Source organism: Ascaphus truei, unplaced genomic scaffold (genome assembly GCF_040206685.1).
Source record: "Ascaphus truei isolate aAscTru1 unplaced genomic scaffold, aAscTru1.hap1 HAP1_SCAFFOLD_1134, whole genome shotgun sequence".
NCBI lineage: Eukaryota > Metazoa > Chordata > Amphibia > Anura > Ascaphidae > Ascaphus > Ascaphus truei.
In genome coordinates this window covers 68,798-90,661 of record NW_027454001.1, presented here as the reverse complement: position 1 = coordinate 90,661, position 21,864 = coordinate 68,798, and the positions used below count along the sequence as shown (strand labels likewise).

At 43.1% G+C, this 21,864-nt stretch overlaps 1 long non-coding RNA gene across 1 annotated transcript; it reads left to right on the top strand.

Annotated features, from left to right (window-relative positions):
* The first annotated feature begins 7,458 nt into the window (after positions 1-7,458).
* Positions 7,459-20,586, top strand: LOC142475290 (uncharacterized). The gene is made up of 9 exons (XR_012790861.1): positions 7,459-7,544; positions 8,789-8,899; positions 11,284-11,403; positions 12,424-12,519; positions 13,964-14,067; positions 15,299-15,409; positions 17,808-17,927; positions 18,948-19,043; positions 20,488-20,586. It is a non-coding gene; the product is annotated as an uncharacterized LOC142475290 (long non-coding RNA).
* The last annotated feature ends 1,278 nt before the right edge of the window (positions 20,587-21,864 follow it).

The window sequence follows — 21,864 nt, the reverse complement described above, 5'->3', positions numbered from 1 at the left end:
CTATGTGCCTTACTAACTACCGCCCTGTATCCCTCCTGCTGTTTGTCTCCTAATTGCTAGAATGTCAACATTCTTAAATCACATTCCCTCCTGGATCCTTTACAACCTGCCTTTCGTACAGCTCGTTCTACAGACTGTGCTTAAAGCAAATTCCCAAGGTCACTTTTCCCTACTAATCCTACTTGATCTATCTGCTGCGTTTGATGCTCTCAATCACTCTCCTCCTTCATATTCTAAACTCTCTCTTGGTATCCGTAACACAGTTCTATCCTGGTTTTCATCATAACTTTCCTGTCACACATTCTCCATCTCTGTTGCTAACATGTCTTCGTCTTCTATTGATCTGTCTGTGGGTATACATCAGGGCTCTGTTCTGAGATCTCTCTTTCTCTCTACATACTATCATTTGGTGACCTCATCAACTCTTTGTGACAATCCTATAAATAACAAATACAAATATCAGGTCATGGGAATAAGTGATTTGGACATAAAAGTAACATTTCGGAAGTGTGGACAACTAATACATCTTGTAGATTGCCTTTACAGTGTGATGTCATTGATTCAGTAGATTGTGTGCAGACCAGGACTGCAGTACAGTGTCACTCACATGGATGACTTGCGTGGTAGAAGCTCAAGAACAAGGATGTCAAACTCCAGTCCTCGAGGGCCGCAAACAGGCCAGGTTTTCAGGATATCCCTACTGAAAACCTGGCCTGTTTGGGACCCTCGAGGACTGGAGTTTGACATGCATGCTCTAGAAGGAGCACAGCTGTGGGTGGGAGGTGGATTTGCTTTGCATCAAATGGTTTGGAGCAAGGTTTATTGTATGTATTATCATAATAACAATGCAATGCTTAACTTTTATTTCAGGAGGGATGACTGCAGAACAGAAGTGAATATTGAAGCCATGTGTTCCTTTTCTTGCAAAAGAGAAAATTTGAAGGACAGTTGAAGAGAAGGAAAATTACTACACAGAGACAGATAAGCAATGTGTATATTTCTCATTTACCATTTAGTATTTGTCGTTTTATTGACTCCACACAATCCGGCTGCTACGGGTTTCACATTGAATATTTTCATCTCTACTCTACCCCTTCCTGTGATCTGAACCATGCAGGTTTTCGTTGATTCAATACATCATGAGTAGAGGGTGGCTACAGTATGAAGTAAAGACCCAAGGACCACATCTACTACCATTCATAACAAGAACATGTGCAGTAGCGCACAGCTGCAGTTCTATGTGATTGTTATGAAAGGTTGAGGTGGTTCAATTCTATGAATCTGGAGTGGGATGGATCCTGTTTGCATCATATGGTTTCATCTAGGCCAGTAGATTATATAACTCTCAGTACAGGTTACACATGGCATCAGTATTAGTGATTTAAAGAGGAGGAAAGCTTCAATGTGGAGAACAAAGCCAAGTAATGTTGAAGTTACTCCTTTTACCATTTACTTGGTCAGTCTGTACTGTCTACTCTCCACACAGCTGCTAAGGATCTTCCATTTTAAATACTTTCACCTCCTATTCTGCACTGCTTTGCTGCCCATTATTCAGAGATGCGTTCCAGTCATGTTTAGCACTCTGAATCTCTCTGCAGTCATTGGTTCAGCACATCATGGGTAGAGCATGGCTACAGATACAGCAAGCTATTATTATTTTACCGGCTGATCACCCATAATATTGCATTAAAACATAGAATATCACTTAATTTCCAAAAGATTCAGTGATGCTGATAATGCAGAATCTCACAACATTTCCCATCATAATGCCATAATGCACAAGTGGGAGAAATAATCCTTGCTATATCTGTACATTGTGTGACGTATTACCTCAATGACCAATGAGAGCAAGTACATCTTCTGTATAGAGCGGCTGTGTTATGATGCAGTTATTGATCATCATTGACATAATCACAAGAATCTTATGCAAAGGGAAATTGTCCGCAGCGAAGTGAGATTTCAGCCCCCAAACGTCTGTAATATTAATGCAATGTCTTACTTTTGTTGCAGTGAACACTGAAGAGACGGATCTACTACAACACTGTACAGGATGAGCATACGCTACAAGCAGCAAAATGATCTTGCAGTTGACAGTATGTTGTTCTGGTAATGTGCACAATTATTATTTATGGGCTACACACCACAGTGCTGGACATATTCTGTTAACTTCAACTCTACTCCTAACATGGAGATGTCTTCCTGGTGTTACTGATTCAGTACATCATATGCACAGTGTGGTTATGATATGATGGATTGATTTAATGAACCCACCAACCAATGATGACATCTGCATCATCTTCTGTAAAGTGCAGCTACAGCATGATATTATCAGCATTTGGTGCGGTATAATCAGAGGTATCTATGTGCTTTTGTGCCTGTTTTAAGTCCTCCAGCTTAACGCCCCTACACCTCCCACTACACAGGCATACTTACTTATGCATACACTGACATCTGGCATACCTACACACACCCCAGGGCCACTTCCTTCCCCTGATGTCAGGGAGAGGATGGGCATGCAGAGTGCAGTAAGTCTCCACGTTACTCTGGCCAACAGTCTTGGCCTACCTCCAGCATCTGTCACCCACAACATCTGTTCCCTCCTTGTAAAGTGCTGAACTATCTCACCTGGGTCAGTGCTATAGCTGATCACAGTGCCCGATCAGGATGTCACTGTGACAGGCAGCAGTGCAGATTGACCGGTCAATCAATGCAGTGCCGCAACATATGCACTAAATGAGATTTCCGTGCCCCCAGTCAGGTTACTCCCTGGGCAGTGACCCTGCTCACACCCTCCCCTAGTTCCACCTCTGATCACAATTATCTCTCTTGGAGAGTGTAGCAAATTGGAGTTGGGGGAATCTCACCTCTGCCATGCATGGTCACAATCTGGGCACAGGACCCAAATAGTGGGCAATGTGGCACTTCTTACAGTAGAGAATAAGTAACTTTATTCTTTACTTGTGTATTAAGGACCTTATTTGCATTAAATTCAGTCCACATGGGACCAAGACTTTCTGGCTTACTGAACAAAGTGGAATTGTTTCGTAGAGGGTGGAGAATTGTATTTTATCTGAAATTACCCCCTCTGCACAAAATACAAACAATTATACCCATACAAGTACCTTGTGGAAGTTGTTGCCCTCTATCTTCCTGTGGTCTCTCCCTGTTTCTCACCGTGCCTCCTCCCATTTCCTTGCACCTGTGCGTCTCCGCATATATCCCTATACTCAGAGCCGGCTCCGGTCAGTGACATGGGATGCCCAAATATGAGCATACCCATATATGGGCATCCATGCCACTGACCGGAGCCCGCTCTGTTGCGGATATGGAGAGAGACTGGGAGATTTACATCCCCTTATAATTCATATGGTGCATAGTACCGGCACGTATTGTTTTACCGGTACTGTGTACCTTCCTACTTTCACACTGGTACAGTATATGCTGCAGTGGGACTGAGAGGGATATATTGGTAACACATAGTCATTGTTGGGGGAATTCAATCCATTTTGAAAATAGTAATGAAATGTTTTTTACTTTTCTTTTTTTTCAGTAATGAAGAATGAAACATTTCTGTTAAAATTGAATTGGAGGTGAACTGGATTCATCATCAACTCTGCACCAGTGTGAATTGATGTTCTTTAATGTTCTGATAAGGTACATGCAACATCTCTTCCTCAACCCCTGCACCACTCTCTGCCTCTTGCCTCTCTCTCTCCACCTCCCTGCTAAGCGTATTAACCCATGCCCTCTAGATCGTATCCCCTCACACCTTACTGCATCTCTTAGTCCCCACTCTCACCCACATCTTCAATTCCTCCCTATTCTCTGGCTCTTTACCCTCTTACTTTAAGCCTGTAGTGGTCACCCTTTTCTCAGAAACAACCTACACCCTATGTGCCTTACTAACTACCGCCCTGTATCCCTCCTGCTGTTTGTCTCCTAATTGCTAGAATGTCAACATTCTTAAATCACATTCCCTCCTGGATCCTTTACAACCTGCCTTTCGTACAGCTCGTTCTACAGACTGTGCTTAAAGCAAATTCCCAAGGTCACTTTTCCCTACTAATCCTACTTGATCTATCTGCTGCGTTTGATGCTCTCAATCACTCTCCTCCTTCATATTCTAAACTCTCTCTTGGTATCCGTAACACAGTTCTATCCTGGTTTTCATCATAACTTTCCTGTCACACATTCTCCATCTCTGTTGCTAACATGTCTTCGTCTTCTATTGATCTGTCTGTGGGTATACATCAGGGCTCTGTTCTGAGATCTCTCTTTCTCTCTACATACTATCATTTGGTGACCTCATCAACTCTTTGTGACAATCCTATAAATAACAAATACAAATATCAGGTCATGGGAATAAGTGATTTGGACATAAAAGTAACATTTCGGAAGTGTGGACAACTAATACATCTTGTAGATTGCCTTTACAGTGTGATGTCATTGATTCAGTAGATTGTGTGCAGACCAGGACTGCAGTACAGTGTCACTCACATGGATGACTTGCGTGGTAGAAGCTCAAGAACAAGGATGTCAAACTCCAGTCCTCGAGGGCCGCAAACAGGCCAGGTTTTCAGGATATCCCTACTGAAAACCTGGCCTGTTTGGGACCCTCGAGGACTGGAGTTTGACATGCATGCTCTAGAAGGAGCACAGCTGTGGGTGGGAGGTGGATTTGCTTTGCATCAAATGGTTTGGAGCAAGGTTTATTGTATGTATTATCATAATAACAATGCAATGCTTAACTTTTATTTCAGGAGGGATGACTGCAGAACAGAAGTGAATATTGAAGCCATGTGTTCCTTTTCTTGCAAAAGAGAAAATTTGAAGGACAGTTGAAGAGAAGGAAAATTACTACACAGAGACAGATAAGCAATGTGTATATTTCTCATTTACCATTTAGTATTTGTCGTTTTATTGACTCCACACAATCCGGCTGCTACGGGTTTCACATTGAATATTTTCATCTCTACTCTACCCCTTCCTGTGATCTGAACCATGCAGGTTTTCGTTGATTCAATACATCATGAGTAGAGGGTGGCTACAGTATGAAGTAAAGACCCAAGGACCACATCTACTACCATTCATAACAAGAACATGTGCAGTAGCGCACAGCTGCAGTTCTATGTGATTGTTATGAAAGGTTGAGGTGGTTCAATTCTATGAATCTGGAGTGGGATGGATCCTGTTTGCATCATATGGTTTCATATAGGCCAGTAGATTATATAACTCTCAGTACAGGTTACACATGGCATCAGTATTAGTGATTTAAAGAGGAGGAAAGCTTCAATGTGGAGAACAAAGCCAAGTAATGTTGAAGTTACTCCTTTTACCATTTACTTGGTCAGTCTGTACTGTCTACTCTCCACACAGCTGCTAAGGATCTTCCATTTTAAATACTTTCACCTCCTATTCTGCACTGCTTTGCTGCCCATTATTCAGAGATGCGTTCCAGTCATGTTTAGCACTCTGAATCTCTCTGCAGTCATTGGTTCAGCACATCATGGGTAGAGCATGGCTACAGATACAGCAAGCTATTATTATTTTACCGGCTGATCACCCATAATATTGCATTAAAACATAGAATATCACTTAATTTCCAAAAGATTCAGTGATGCTGATAATGCAGAATCTCACAACATTTCCCATCATAATGCCATAATGCACAAGTGGGAGAAATAATCCTTGCTATATCTGTACATTGTGTGACGTATTACCTCAATGACCAATGAGAGCAAGTACATCTTCTGTATAGAGCGGCTGTGTTATGATGCAGTTATTGATCATCATTGACATAATCACAAGAATCTTATGCAAAGGGAAATTGTCCGCAGCGAAGTGAGATTTCAGCCCCCAAACGTCTGTAATATTAATGCAATGTCTTACTTTTGTTGCAGTGAACACTGAAGAGACGGATCTACTACAACACTGTACAGGATGAGCATACGCTACAAGCAGCAAAATGATCTTGCAGTTGACAGTATGTTGTTCTGGTAATGTGCACAATTATTATTTATGGGCTACACACCACAGTGCTGGACATATTCTGTTAACTTCAACTCTACTCCTAACATGGAGATGTCTTCCTGGTGTTACTGATTCAGTACATCATATGCACAGTGTGGTTATGATATGATGGATTGATTTAATGAACCCACCAACCAATGATGACATCTGCATCATCTTCTGTAAAGTGCAGCTACAGCATGATATTATCAGCATTTGGTGCGGTATAATCAGAGGTATCTATGTGCTTTTGTGCCTGTTTTAAGTCCTCCAGCTTAACGCCCCTACACCTCCCACTACACAGGCATACTTACTTATGCATACACTGACATCTGGCATACCTACACACACCCCAGGGCCACTTCCTTCCCCTGATGTCAGGGAGAGGATGGGCATGCAGAGTGCAGTAAGTCTCCACGTTACTCTGGCCAACAGTCTTGGCCTACCTCCAGCATCTGTCACCCACAACATCTGTTCCCTCCTTGTAAAGTGCTGAACTATCTCACCTGGGTCAGTGCTATAGCTGATCACAGTGCCCGATCAGGATGTCACTGTGACAGGCAGCAGTGCAGATTGACCGGTCAATCAATGCAGTGCCGCAACATATGCACTAAATGAGATTTCCGTGCCCCCAGTCAGGTTACTCCCTGGGCAGTGACCCTGCTCACACCCTCCCCTAGTTCCACCTCTGATCACAATTATCTCTCTTGGAGAGTGTAGCAAATTGGAGTTGGGGGAATCTCACCTCTGCCATGCATGGTCACAATCTGGGCACAGGACCCAAATAGTGGGCAATGTGGCACTTCTTACAGTAGAGAATAAGTAACTTTATTCTTTACTTGTGTATTAAGGACCTTATTTGCATTAAATTCAGTCCACATGGGACCAAGACTTTCTGGCTTACTGAACAAAGTGGAATTGTTTCGTAGAGGGTGGAGAATTGTATTTTATCTGAAATTACCCCCTCTGCACAAAATACAAACAATTATACCCATACAAGTACCTTGTGGAAGTTGTTGCCCTCTATCTTCCTGTGGTTTCTCCCTGTTTCTCACCGTGCCTCCTCCCATTTCCTTGCACCTGTGCGTCTCCGCATATATCCCTATACTCAGAGCCGGCTCCGGTCAGTGACATGGGATGCCCAAATATGAGCATACCCATATATGGGCATCCATGCCACTGACCGGAGCCCGCTCTGTTGCGGATATGGAGAGAGACTGGGAGATTTACATCCCCTTATAATTCATATGGTGCATAGTACCGGCACGTATTGTTTTACCGGTACTGTGTACCTTCCTACTTTCACACTGGTACAGTATATGCTGCAGTGGGACTGAGAGGGATATATTGGTAACACATAGTCATTGTTGGGGGAATTCAATCCATTTTGAAAATAGTAATGAAATGTTTTTTACTTTTCTTTTTTTTCAGTAATGAAGAATGAAACATTTCTGTTAAAATTGAATTGGAGGTGAACTGGATTCATCATCAACTCTGCACCAGTGTGAATTGATGTTCTTTAATGTTCTGATAAGGTACATGCAACATCTCTTCCTCAACCCCTGCACCACTCTCTGCCTCTTGCCTCTCTCTCTCCACCTCCCTGCTAAGCGTATTAACCCATCTAATGTAATCCACATTCCATGTCTCACTTTACTCTTCACTTCTCACGTGCCCTCTGGAATGACTGCTCTCTGACTAACAAGGTCTATTTGTACATGACCTCTTCTGCTCTCATCATCCACCACCTCTCATTCCCCTCACCCCTGTCCTACTCGATACCTCAGCTTAATTGAACTCTCTCCTCTGACATCTACCCTTATCTCTAACCTCTCCTCACTTTCTGCTTAAACTAACTATCTTGTTAACTTTTACAATGCTATCATCTCCTCCTCCTCCCTCCTCCTCCTCCCTCCTCCTCCTCCCTCCTCCATCATATATATGCCCCTTCTAGGCTCTGACACACTCATCCCTCTAAGGCCATGATTATCATGGGCACATGCTTGGTCATCCACAGTGTGTGCGAGCGATGCAGAGCCGCCTCGGACCTCAGTGCAGGGATTGCTGCATACCCCCAGCATCTGTCACCCACAAACAATACACACACTAATACTCCCCACAATACACACTATAATACCTCCTCAATACTAATCTCCCCAATAATATTATAGCTCCAAACACAATATACACAACACCCTTACACAAGATACACAATCTAGTACTCTCCTCTGCACCTCTACACACAATATAATACTCCCACACACACAATATACACACTACCCTCCTACCCCCATAAAATACAACCAATAATACACACACACTTTGTGGATGTTGGGACCAGCTCCCGGCATGCACCAGTGAAAGAGAGAGGCCCGCAGAAGCTCGGAAGAACTCCCTCCATCCGTGCCTTCCTCCGTTTCACATCTTCTCCCTGTCTCTCTCCCTCCCTTTCCTTGCATCTCCCTGCGTCTTTACGTATACCCAGTCAGTGACGGCTCTGGTCACGTGATGCCTTAATATGGGCTTATCCATATATGTTCATCCACGTCACTAATGTGATGCCTGCACTGTTGCGGAGCTGGTACTTACGACGGGCACTTATTGTTTTATCAGTACTGCGTACCTGACTCTACCGGCCTACTTTCAACACTAGTACAATATGTGCTTCACTACGAGTGAGTGGGGAATATTGGCATCACACAGTCACTGTTGAATATGCCATTCAATCCATTTTGAAAATAGTAATGCAATGTGGTTTGGTTTTGTTTGCTTTTTGCAGTAATGAAGAATGGAAAAGTTATATTAAAATTAAATTGGAGGGGGACTAGATTCAGCATTTCATCATGAACTCTGCACTTGTGAGAATTTAACTTCTTGAATACCCTGACAGGTACACGCAACATTAAGACTATAATCTGCTGTGCAAGCTTTCGTGCTATACCTCCCCCTCAGGTTTTGATTTATACATTTGCTCCCTCAATTCATGTCCTCTAATATTTGAAAGCTCTCTCCTAGCATTTTCTCTTTACCACAGAACGTCATCCCAATGTAACCTCTCTCTTGTTCTTTCTGCTTGCTGTTTCCTCACTCCTCTGTTAAACTTTTCTAATTTCTCTAACTTCCACACTCCTGCTTTTATCCACATGTTCTCCTCTTTCCTTCCCCTACCTTTGCATGTGTCTACACACTGCACCATTTGTACAGACCTCTATTGCAGCTATTTCTGCACTGCTCAATGAAAAGCACTCTTTAATATCCTATTCTCTGGGCCCCCTCTCTCTGCGCCCCCTCTTTTGGCGCCTCCTCTCTCTGCGCCCCCTCTCTCTGCGCCTATCTGTCTCATTCTCTCTACGTCCCTCTCTCTCTACATAGAGCTATCTCTGTCTCTCTCTACACCTATCTCTGTGTCTCCTTCTATGTTTGCTGATGTGTGGGATATCTCTTATAATCTTGAACCTGCTCATATACACATCGGGCCTCCCTGCTAAGAGTGTTAACCTATCTAATGTAATCCACATTCCTTTCCTTACTTTTCTCTTCCCTTCTCCTATGCCATCTGGAATGTCCGTTCTCTGACTAACAAGGCTCTAGTTGTACATGACCTCTTCTGCTCTCATCATTCACAATCAGTCATTCCCCTCACCCCATCTTACCTGTCCCACTGATTTGCCTCTGCTTAATTAAACTCTCCTCTGACATCTACTCTAACCTCTCTGCTCTCTCTCTCTTTCCGCTTAAACTAACAATCTTATTAACTCTTACAATGCTATCCTCCTATCTATATGCCCCCTCTAGGCTCTGACACACTTGTCCCTCTAGCCCACACCCTTGGCTAAATTCCCAAACATGTTCATCACACTTCCACTCGCTGTTCTTAATGCCTATGAAGGAAATCACACAATTGATATTTGATTTTTCTACAGTAAAAATGTCTCCAGTCCTGTATAAAGCTGCTCTCTGGGGCCAAACCACACTACTTTTTTTTCACATTCATCAACACTCAAATTTAATTTACGCTGTCTTTTTTTCCCTGTATTTGACTCCCTCCACTAACCTTCTCCTCACACTTGCCATCCTTCCTTCACTTCTCCTCAAGCATTTGACTACTTCAGAGGCAAGGTGGATGCCACCCACAAGGAGATTCCTTCTGTCCCTTCCCCCTTCTCTCCTTCTACCTAATTCTCCTTCTGCATTTGACTCCTTTTCTTCTCTTACAGAGCTGGAAGCTAATCATCTTCTCTTCTCCCTCTACCACATGCCCTCTAGATCGTATCCCCTCACACCTTACTGCATCGATTAGTCCCCACTCTCACCCACATCTTCAATTCCTCCCTATTCTCTGGCTCTTTACCCTCTTACTTTAAGCCTGTAGTGGTCACCCTTTTCTCAGAAACAACCTACACCCTATGTGCCTTACTAACTACCGCCCTGTATCCCTCCTGCTGTTTGTCTCCTAATTGCTAGAATGTCAACATTCTTAAATCACATTCCCTCCTGGATCCTTTACAACCTGCCTTTCGTACAGCTCGTTCTACAGACTGTGCTTAAAGCAAATTCCCAAGGTCACTTTTCCCTACTAATCCTACTTGATCTATCTGCTGCGTTTGATGCTCTCAATCACTCTCCTCCTTCATATTCTAAACTCTCTCTTGGTATCCGTAACACAGTTCTATCCTGGTTTTCATCATAACTTTCCTGTCACACATTCTCCATCTCTGTTGCTAACATGTCTTCGTCTTCTATTGATCTGTCTGTGGGTATACATCAGGGCTCTGTTCTGAGATCTCTCTTTCTCTCTACATACTATCATTTGGTGACCTCATCAACTCTTTGTGACAATCCTATAAATAACAAATACAAATATCAGGTCATGGGAATAAGTGATTTGGACATAAAAGTAACATTTCGGAAGTGTGGACAACTAATACATCTTGTAGATTGCCTTTACAGTGTGATGTCATTGATTCAGTAGATTGTGTGCAGACCAGGACTGCAGTACAGTGTCACTCACATGGATGACTTGCGTGGTAGAAGCTCAAGAACAAGGATGTCAAACTCCAGTCCTCGAGGGCAGCAAACAGGCCAGGTTTTCAGGATATCCCTACTGAAAACCTGGCCTGTTTGGGACCCTCGAGGACTGGAGTTTGACATGCATGCTCTAGAAGGAGCACAGCTGTGGGTGGGAGGTGGATTTGCTTTGCATCAAATGGTTTGGAGCAAGGTTTATTGTATGTATTATCATAATAACAATGCAATGCTTAACTTTTATTTCAGGAGGGATGACTGCAGAACAGAAGTGAATATTGAAGCCATGTGTTCCTTTTCTTGCAAAAGAGAAAATTTGAAGGACAGTTGAAGAGAAGGAAAATTACTACACAGAGACAGATAAGCAATGTGTATATTTCTCATTTACCATTTAGTATTTGTCGTTTTATTGACTCCACACAATCCGGCTGCTACGGGTTTCACATTGAATATTTTCATCTCTACTCTACCCCTTCCTGTGATCTGAACCATGCAAGTTTTCGTTGATTCAATACATCATGAGTAGAGTGTGGCTACAGTATGAAGTAAAGACCCAAGGACCACATCTACTACCATTCATAACAAGAACATGTGCAGTAGCGCACAGCTGCAGTTCTATGTGATTGTTATGAAAGGTTGAGGTGGTTCAATTCTATGAATCTGGAGTGGGATGGATCCTGTTTGCATCATATGGTTTCATCTAGGCCAGTAGATTATATAACTCTCAGTACAGGTTACACATGGCATCAGTATTAGTGATTTAAAGAGGAGGAAAGCTTCAATGTGGAGAACAAAGCCAAGTAATGTTGAAGTTACTCCTTTTACCATTTACTTGGTCAGTCTGTACTGTCTACTCTCCACACAGCTGCTAAGGATCTTCCATTTTAAATACTTTCACCTCCTATTCTGCACTGCTTTGCTGCCCATTATTCAGAGATGCGTTCCAGTCATGTTTAGCACTCTGAATCTCTCTGCAGTCATTGGTTCAGCACATCATGGGTAGAGCATGGCTACAGATACAGCAAGCTATTATTATTTTACCGGCTGATCACCCATAATATTGCATTAAAACATAGAATATCACTTAATTTCCAAAAGATTCAGTGATGCTGATAATGCAGAATCTCACAACATTTCCCATCATAATGCCATAATGCACAAGTGGGAGAAATAATCCTTGCTATATCTGTACATTGTGTGACGTATTACCTCAATGACCAATGAGAGCAAGTACATCTTCTGTATAGAGCGGCTGTGTTATGATGCAGTTATTGATCATCATTGACATAATCACAAGAATCTTATGCAAAGGGAAATTGTCCGCAGCGAAGTGAGATTTCAGCCCCCAAACGTCTGTAATATTAATGCAATGTCTTACTTTTGTTGCAGTGAACACTGAAGAGACGGATCTACTACAACACTGTACAGGATGAGCATACGCTACAAGCAGCAAAATGATCTTGCAGTTGACAGTATGTTGTTCTGGTAATGTGCACAATTATTATTTATGGGCTACACACCACAGTGCTGGACATATTCTGTTAACTTCAACTCTACTCCTAACATGGAGATGTCTTCCTGGTGTTACTGATTCAGTACATCATATGCACAGTGTGGTTATGATATGATGGATTGATTTAATGAACCCACCAACCAATGATGACATCTGCATCATCTTCTGTAAAGTGCAGCTACAGCATGATATTATCAGCATTTGGTGCGGTATAATCAGAGGTATCTATGTGCTTTTGTGCCTGTTTTAAGTCCTCCAGCTTAACGCCCCTACACCTCCCACTACACAGGCATACTTACTTATGCATACACTGACATCTGGCATACCTACACACACCCCAGGGCCACTTCCTTCCCCTGATGTCAGGGAGAGGATGGGCATGCAGAGTGCAGTAAGTCTCCACGTTACTCTGGCCAACAGTCTTGGCCTACCTCCAGCATCTGTCACCCACAACATCTGTTCCCTCCTTGTAAAGTGCTGAACTATCTCACCTGGGTCAGTGCTATAGCTGATCACAGTGCCCGATCAGGATGTCACTGTGACAGGCAGCAGTGCAGATTGACCGGTCAATCAATGCAGTGCCGCAACATATGCACTAAATGAGATTTCCGTGCCCCCAGTCAGGTTACTCCCTGGGCAGTGACCCTGCTCACACCCTCCCCTAGTTCCACCTCTGATCACAATTATCTCTCTTGGAGAGTGTAGCAAATTGGAGTTGGGGGAATCTCACCTCTGCCATGCATGGTCACAATCTGGGCACAGGACCCAAATAGTGGGCAATGTGGCACTTCTTACAGTAGAGAATAAGTAACTTTATTCTTTACTTGTGTATTAAGGACCTTATTTGCATTAAATTCAGTCCACATGGGACCAAGACTTTCTGGCTTACTGAACAAAGTGGAATTGTTTCGTAGAGGGTGGAGAATTGTATTTTATCTGAAATTACCCCCTCTGCACAAAATACAAACAATTATACCCATACAAGTACCTTGTGGAAGTTGTTGCCCTCTATCTTCCTGTGGTCTCTCCCTGTTTCTCACCGTGCCTCCTCCCATTTCCTTGCACCTCTGCGTCTCCGCATATATCCCTATACTCAGAGCCGGCTCCGGTCAGTGACATGGGATGCCCAAATATGAGCATACCCATATATGGGCATCCATGCCACTGACCGGAGCCCGCTCTGTTGCGGATATGGAGAGAGACTGGGAGATTTACATCCCCTTATAATTCATATGGTGCATAGTACCGGCACGTATTGTTTTACCGGTACTGTGTACCTTCCTACTTTCACACTGGTACAGTATATGCTGCAGTGGGACTGAGAGGGATATATTGGTAACACATAGTCATTGTTGGGGGAATTCAATCCATTTTGAAAATAGTAATGAAATGTTTTTTACTTTTCTTTTTTTTCAGTAATGAAGAATGAAACATTTCTGTTAAAATTGAATTGGAGGTGAACTGGATTCATCATCAACTCTGCACCAGTGTGAATTGATGTTCTTTAATGTTCTGATAAGGTACATGCAACATCTCTTCCTCAACCCCTGCACCACTCTCTGCCTCTTGCCTCTCTCTCTCCACCTCCCTGCTAAGCGTATTAACCCATCTAATGTAATCCACATTCCATGTCTCACTTTACTCTTCACTTCTCACGTGCCCTCTGGAATGACTGCTCTCTGACTAACAAGGTCTATTTGTACATGACCTCTTCTGCTCTCATCATCCACCACCTCTCATTCCCCTCACCCCTGTCCTACTCGATACCTCAGCTTAATTGAACTCTCTCCTCTGACATCTACCCTTATCTCTAACCTCTCCTCACTTTCTGCTTAAACTAACTATCTTGTTAACTTTTACAATGCTATCATCTCCTCCTCCTCCCTCCTCCTCCTCCCTCCTCCATCATATATATGCCCCTTCTAGGCTCTGACACACTCATCCCTCTAAGGCCATGATTATCATGGGCACATGCTTGGTCATCCACAGTGCGTGCGAGCGATGCAGAGCCGCCTCGGACCTCAGTGCAGGGATTGCTGCATACCCCCAGCATCTGTCACCCACAAACAATACACACACTAATACTCCCCACAATACACACTATAATACCTCCTCAATACTAATCTCCCCAATAATATTATAGCTCCAAACACAATATACACAACACCCTTACACAAGATACACAATCTAGTACTCTCCTCTGCACCTCTACACACAATATAATACTCCCACACACACAATATACACACTACCCTCCTACCCCCATAAAATACAACCAATAATACACACACACTTTGTGGATGTTGGGACCAGCTCCCGGCATGCACCAGTGAAAGAGAGAGGCCCGCAGAAGCTCGGAAGAACTCCCTCCATCCGTGCCTTCCTCCGTTTCACATCTTCTCCCTGTCTCTCTCCCTCCCTTTCCTTGCATCTCCCTGCGTCTTTACGTATACCCAGTCAGTGACGGCTCTGGTCACGTGATGCCTTAATATGGGCTTATCCATATATGTTCATCCACGTCACTAATGTGATGCCCGCACTGTTGCGGAGCTGGTACTTACGACGGGCACTTATTGTTTTATCAGTACTGCGTACCTGACTCTACCGGCCTACTTTCAACACTAGTACAATATGTGCTTCACTACGAGTGAGTGGGGAATATTGGCATCACACAGTCACTGTTGAATATGCCATTCAATCCATTTTGAAAATAGTAATGCAATGTGGTTTTGTTTTGTTTGCTTTTTGCAGTAATGAAGAATGGAAAAGTTATATTAAAATTAAATTGGAGGGGGACTAGATTCAGCATTTCATCATGAACTCTGCACTTGTGAGAATTTAACTTCTTGAATACCCTGACAGGTACACGCAACATTAAGACTATAATCTGCTGTGCAAGCTTTCGTGCTATACCTCCCCCTCAGGTTTTGATTTATACATTTGCTCCCTCAATTCATGTCCTCTAATATTTGAAAGCTCTCTCCTAGCATTTTCTCTTTACCACAGAACGTCATCCCAATGTAACCTCTCTCTTGTTCTTTCTGCTGGCTGTTTCCTCACTCCTCTGTTAAACTTTTCTAATTTCTCTAACTTCCACACTCCTGCTTTTATCCACATGTTCTCCTCTTTCCTTCCCCTACCTTTGCATGTGTCTACACACTGCACCATTTGTACAGACCTCTATTGCAGCTATTTCTGCACTGCTCAATGAAAAGCACTCTTTAATATCCTATTCTCTGTGCCCCCTCTCTCTGCGCCCCCTCTTTTGGCGCCTCCTCTCTCTGCGCCCCCTCTCTCTGCGCCTATCTGTCTCATTCTCTCTACGTCCCTCTCTCTCTACATAGAGCTATCTCTGTCTCTCTCTACACCTATCTCTGTGTCTCCTTCTATGTTTGCTGATGTGTGGGATATCTCTTATAATCTTGAACCTGCTCATATACACATCGGGCCTCCCTGCCTCTGCCTCCCTGCTAAGAGTGTTAACCTATCTAATGTAATCCACATTCCTTTCCTTACTTTTCTCTTCCCTTCTCCTATGCCATCTGGAATGTCCGTTCTCTGACTAACAAGGCTCTAGTTGTACATGACCTCTTCTGCTCTCATCATTCACAATCAGTCATTCCCCTCACCCCATCTTACCTGTCCCACTGATTTGCCTCTGCTTAATTAAACTCTCCTCTGACATCTACTCTAACCTCTCTGCTCTCTCTCTCTTTCCGCTTAAACTAACAATCTTATTAACTCTTACAATGCTATCCTCCTATCTATATGCCCCCTCTAGGCTCTGACACACTTGTCCCTCTAGCCCACACCCTTGGCTAAATTCCCAAACATGTTCATCACACTTCCACTCGCTGTTCTTAATGCCTATGAAGGAAATCACACAATTGATATTTGATTTTTCTACAGTAAAAATGTCTCCAGTCCTGTATAAAGCTGCTCTCTGGGGCCAAACCACACTACTTTTTTTTCACATTCATCAACACTCAAATTTAATTTACGCTGTCTTTTTTTCCCTGTATTTGACTCCCTCCACTAACCTTCTCCTCACACTTGCCATCCTTCCTTCACTTCTCCTCAAGCATTTGACTACTTCAGAGGCAAGGTGGATGCCACCCACAAGGAGATTCCTTCTGTCCCTTCCCCCTTCTCTCCTTCTACCTAATTCTCCTTCTGCATTTGACTCTTTTTCTTCTCTTACAGAGCTGGAAGCAAATCATCTTCTCTTCTCCCTCTACCACATGCCCTCTAGATCGTATCCCCTCACACCTTACTGCATCTCTTAGTCCCCACTCTCACCCACATCTTCAATTCCTCCCTATTCTCTGGCTCTTTACCCTCTTACTTTAAGCCTGTAGTGGTCACCCTTTTCTCAGAAACAACCTACACCCTATGTGCCTTACTAACTACCGCCCTGTATCCCTCCTGCTGTTTGTCTCCTAATTGCTAGAATGTCAACATTCTTAAATCACATTCCCTCCTGGATCCTTTACAACCTGCCTTTCGTACAGCTCGTTCTACAGACTGTGCTTAAAGCAAATTCCCAAGGTCACTTTTCCCTACTAATCCTACTTGATCTATCTGCTGCGTTTGATGCTCTCAATCACTCTCCTCCTTCATATTCTAAACTCTCTCTTGGTATCCGTAACACAGTTCTATCCTGGTTTTCATCATAACTTTCCTGTCACACATTCTCCATCTCTGTTGCTAACATGTCTTCGTCTTCTATTGATCTGTCTGTGGGTATACATCAGGGCTCTGTTCTGAGATCTCTCTTTCTCTCTACATACTATCATTTGGTGACCTCATCAACTCTTTGTGACAATCCTATAAATAACAAATACAAATATCAGGTCATGGGAATAAGTGATTTGGACATAAAAGTAACATTTCGGAAGTGTGGACAACTAATACATCTTGTAGATTGCCTTTACAGTGTGATGTCATTGATTCAGTAGATTGTGTGCAGACCAGAACTGCAGTACAGTGTCACTCACATGGATGACTTGCGTGGTAGAAGCTCAAGAACAAGGATGTCAAACTCCAGTCCTCGAGGGCCGCAAAGAGGCCAGGTTTTCAGGATATCCCTACTGAAAACCTGGCCTGTTTGGGACCCTCGAGGACTGGAGTTTGACATGCATGCTCTAGAAGGAGCACAGCTGTGGGTGGGAGGTGGATTTGCTTTGCATCAAATGGTTTGGAGCAAGGTTTATTGTATGTATTATCATAATAACAATGCAATGCTTAACTTTTATTTCAGGAGGGATGACTGCAGAACAGAAGTGAATATTGAAGCCATGTGTTCCTTTTCTTGCAAAAGAGAAAATTTGAAGGACAGATGAAGAGAAGGAAAATTACTACACAGAGACAGATAAGCAATGTGTATATTTCTCATTTACCATTTAGTATTTGTCGTTTTATTGACTCCACACAATCCGGCTGCTACGGGTTTCACATTGAATATTTTCATCTCTACTCTACCCCTTCCTGTGATCTGAACCATGCAAGTTTTCGTTGATTCAATACATCATGAGTAGAGTGTGGCTACAGTATGAAGTAAAGACCCAAGGACCACATCTACTACCATTCATAACAAGAACATGTGCAGTAGCGCACAGCTGCAGTTCTATGTGATTGTTATGAAAGGTTGAGGTGGTTCAATTCTATGAATCTGGAGTGGGATGGATCCTGTTTGCATCATATGGTTTCATCTAGGCCAGTAGATTATATAACTCTCAGTACAGGTTACACATGGCATCAGTATTAGTGATTTAAAGAGGAGGAAAGCTTCAATGTGGAGAACAAAGCCAAGTAATGTTGAAGTTACTCCTTTTACCATTTACTTGGTCAGTCTGTACTGTCTACTCTCCACACAGCTGCTAAGGATCTTCCATTTTAAATACTTTCACCTCCTATTCTGCACTGCTTTGCTGCCCATTATTCAGAGATGCGTTCCAGTCATGTTTAGCACTCTGAATCTCTCTGCAGTCATTGGTTCAGCACATCATGGGTAGAGCATGGCTACAGATACAGCAAGCTATTATTATTTTACCGGCTGATCACCCATAATATTGCATTAAAACATAGAATATCACTTAATTTCCAAAAGATTCAGTGATGCTGATAATGCAGAATCTCACAACATTTCCCATCATAATGCCATAATGCACAAGTGGGAGAAATAATCCTTGCTATATCTGTACATTGTGTGACGTATTACCTCAATGACCAATGAGAGCAAGTACATCTTCTGTATAGAGCGGCTGTGTTATGATGCAGTTATTGATCATCATTGACATAATCACAAGAATCTTATGCAAAGGGAAATTGTCCGCAGCGAAGTGAGATTTCAGCCCCCAAACGTCTGTAATATTAATGCAATGTCTTACTTTTGTTGCAGTGAACACTGAAGAGACGGATCTACTACAACACTGTACAGGATGAGCATACGCTACAAGCAGCAAAATGATCTTGCAGTTGACAGTATGTTGTTCTGGTAATGTGCACAATTATTATTTATGGGCTACACACCACAGTGCTGGACATATTCTGTTAACTTCAACTCTACTCCTAACATGGAGATGTCTTCCTGGTGTTACTGATTCAGTACATCATATGCACAGTGTGGTTATGATATGATGGATTGATTTAATGAACCCACCAACCAATGATGACATCTGCATCATCTTCTGTAAAGTGCAGCTACAGCATGATATTATCAGCATTTGGTGCGGTATAATCAGAGGTATCTATGTGCTTTTGTGCCTGTTTTAAGTCCTCCAGCTTAACGCCCCTACACCTCCCACTACACAGGCATACTTACTTATGCATACACTGACATCTGGCATACCTACACACACCCCAGGGCCACTTCCTTCCCCTGATGTCAGGGAGAGGATGGGCATGCAGAGTGCAGTAAGTCTCCACGTTACTCTGGCCAACAGTCTTGGCCTACCTCCAGCATCTGTCACCCACAACATCTGTTCCCTCCTTGTAAAGTGCTGAACTATCTCACCTGGGTCAGTGCTATAGCTGATCACAGTGCCCGATCAGGATGTCACTGTGACAGGCAGCAGTGCAGATTGACCGGTCAATCAATGCAGTGCCGCAACATATGCACTAAATGAGATTTCCGTGCCCCCAGTCAGGTTACTCCCTGGGCAGTGACCCTGCTCACACCCTCCCCTAGTTCCACCTCTGATCACAATTATCTCTCTTGGAGAGTGTAGCAAATTGGAGTTGGGGGAATCTCACCTCTGCCATGCATGGTCACAATCTGGGCACAGGACCCAAATAGTGGGCAATGTGGCACTTCTTACAGTAGAGAATAAGTAACTTTATTCTTTACTTGTGTATTAAGGACCTTATTTGCATTAAATTCAGTCCACATGGGACCAAGACTTTCTGGCTTACTGAACAAAGTGGAATTGTTTCGTAGAGGGTGGAGAATTGTATTTTATCTGAAATTACCCCCTCTGCACAAAATACAAACAATTATACCCATACAAGTACCTTGTGGAAGTTGTTGCCCTCTATCTTCCTGTGGTCTCTCCCTGTTTCTCACCGTGCCTCCTCCCATTTCCTTGCACCTCTGCGTCTCCGCATATATCCCTATACTCAGAGCCGGCTCCGGTCAGTGACATGGGATGCCCAAATATGAGCATACCCATATATGGGCATCCATGCCACTGACCGGAGCCCGCTCTGTTGCGGATATGGAGAGAGACTGGGAGATTTACATCCCCTTATAATTCATATGGTGCATAGTACCGGCACGTATTGTTTTACCGGTACTGTGTACCTTCCTACTTCCACACTGGTACAGTATATGCTGCAGTGGGACTGAGAGGGATATATTGGTAACACATAGTCATTGTTGGGGGAATTCAATCCATTTTGAAAATAGTAATGAAATGTTTTTTACTTTTCTTTTTTTTCAGTAATGAAGAATGAAACATTTCTGTTAAAATTGAATTGGAGGTGAACTGGATTCATCATCAACTCTGCACCAGTGTGAATTGATGTTCTTTAATGTTCTGATAAGGTACATGCAACATCTCTTCCTCAACCCCTGCACCACTCTCTGCCTCTTGCCTCTCTCTCTCCACCTCCCTGCTAAGCGTATTAACCCATGCCCTCTAGATCGTATCCCCTCACACCTTACTGCATCTCTTAGTCCCCACTCTCACCCACATCTTCAATTCCTCCCTATTCTCTGGCTCTTTACCCTCTTACTTTAAGCCTGTAGTGGTCACCCTTTTCTCAGAAACAACCTACACCCTATGTGCCTTACTAACTACCGCCCTGTATCCCTCCTGCTGTTTGTCTCCTAATTGCTAGAATGTCAACATTCTTAAATCACATTCCCTCCTGGATCCTTTACAACCTGCCTTTCGTACAGCTCGTTCTACAGACTGTGCTTAAAGCAAATTCCCAAGGTCACTTTTCCCTACTAATCCTACTTGATCTATCTGCTGCGTTTGATGCTCTCAATCACTCTCCTCCTTCATATTCTAAACTCTCTCTTGGTATCCGTAACACAGTTCTATCCTGGTTTTCATCATAACTTTCCTGTCACACATTCTCCATCTCTGTTGCTAACATGTCTTCGTCTTCTATTGATCTGTCTGTGGGTATACATCAGGGCTCTGTTCTGAGATCTCTCTTTCTCTCTACATACTATCATTTGGTGACCTCATCAACTCTTTGTGACAATCCTATAAATAACAAATACAAATATCAGGTCATGGGAATAAGTGATTTGGACATAAAAGTAACATTTCGGAAGTGTGGACAACTAATACATCTTGTAGATTGCCTTTACAGTGTGATGTCATTGATTCAGTAGATTGTGTGCAGACCAGGACTGCAGTACAGTGTCACTCACATGGATGACTTGCGTGGTAGAAGCTCAAGAACAAGGATGTCAAACTCCAGTCCTCGAGGGCCGCAAACAGGCCAGGTTTTCAGGATATCCCTACTGAAAACCTGGCCTGTTTGGGACCCTCGAGGACTGGAGTTTGACATGCATGCTCTAGAAGGAGCACAGCTGTGGGTGGGAGGTGGATTTGCTTTGCATCAAATGGTTTGGAGCAAGGTTTATTGTATGTATTATCATAATAACAATGCAATGCTTAACTTTTATTTCAGGAGGGATGACTGCAGAACAGAAGTGAATATTGAAGCCATGTGTTCCTTTTCTTGCAAAAGAGAAAATTTGAAGGACAGTTGAAGAGAAGGAAAATTACTACACAGAGACAGATAAGCAATGTGTATATTTCTCATTTACCATTTAGTATTTGTCGTTTTATTGACTC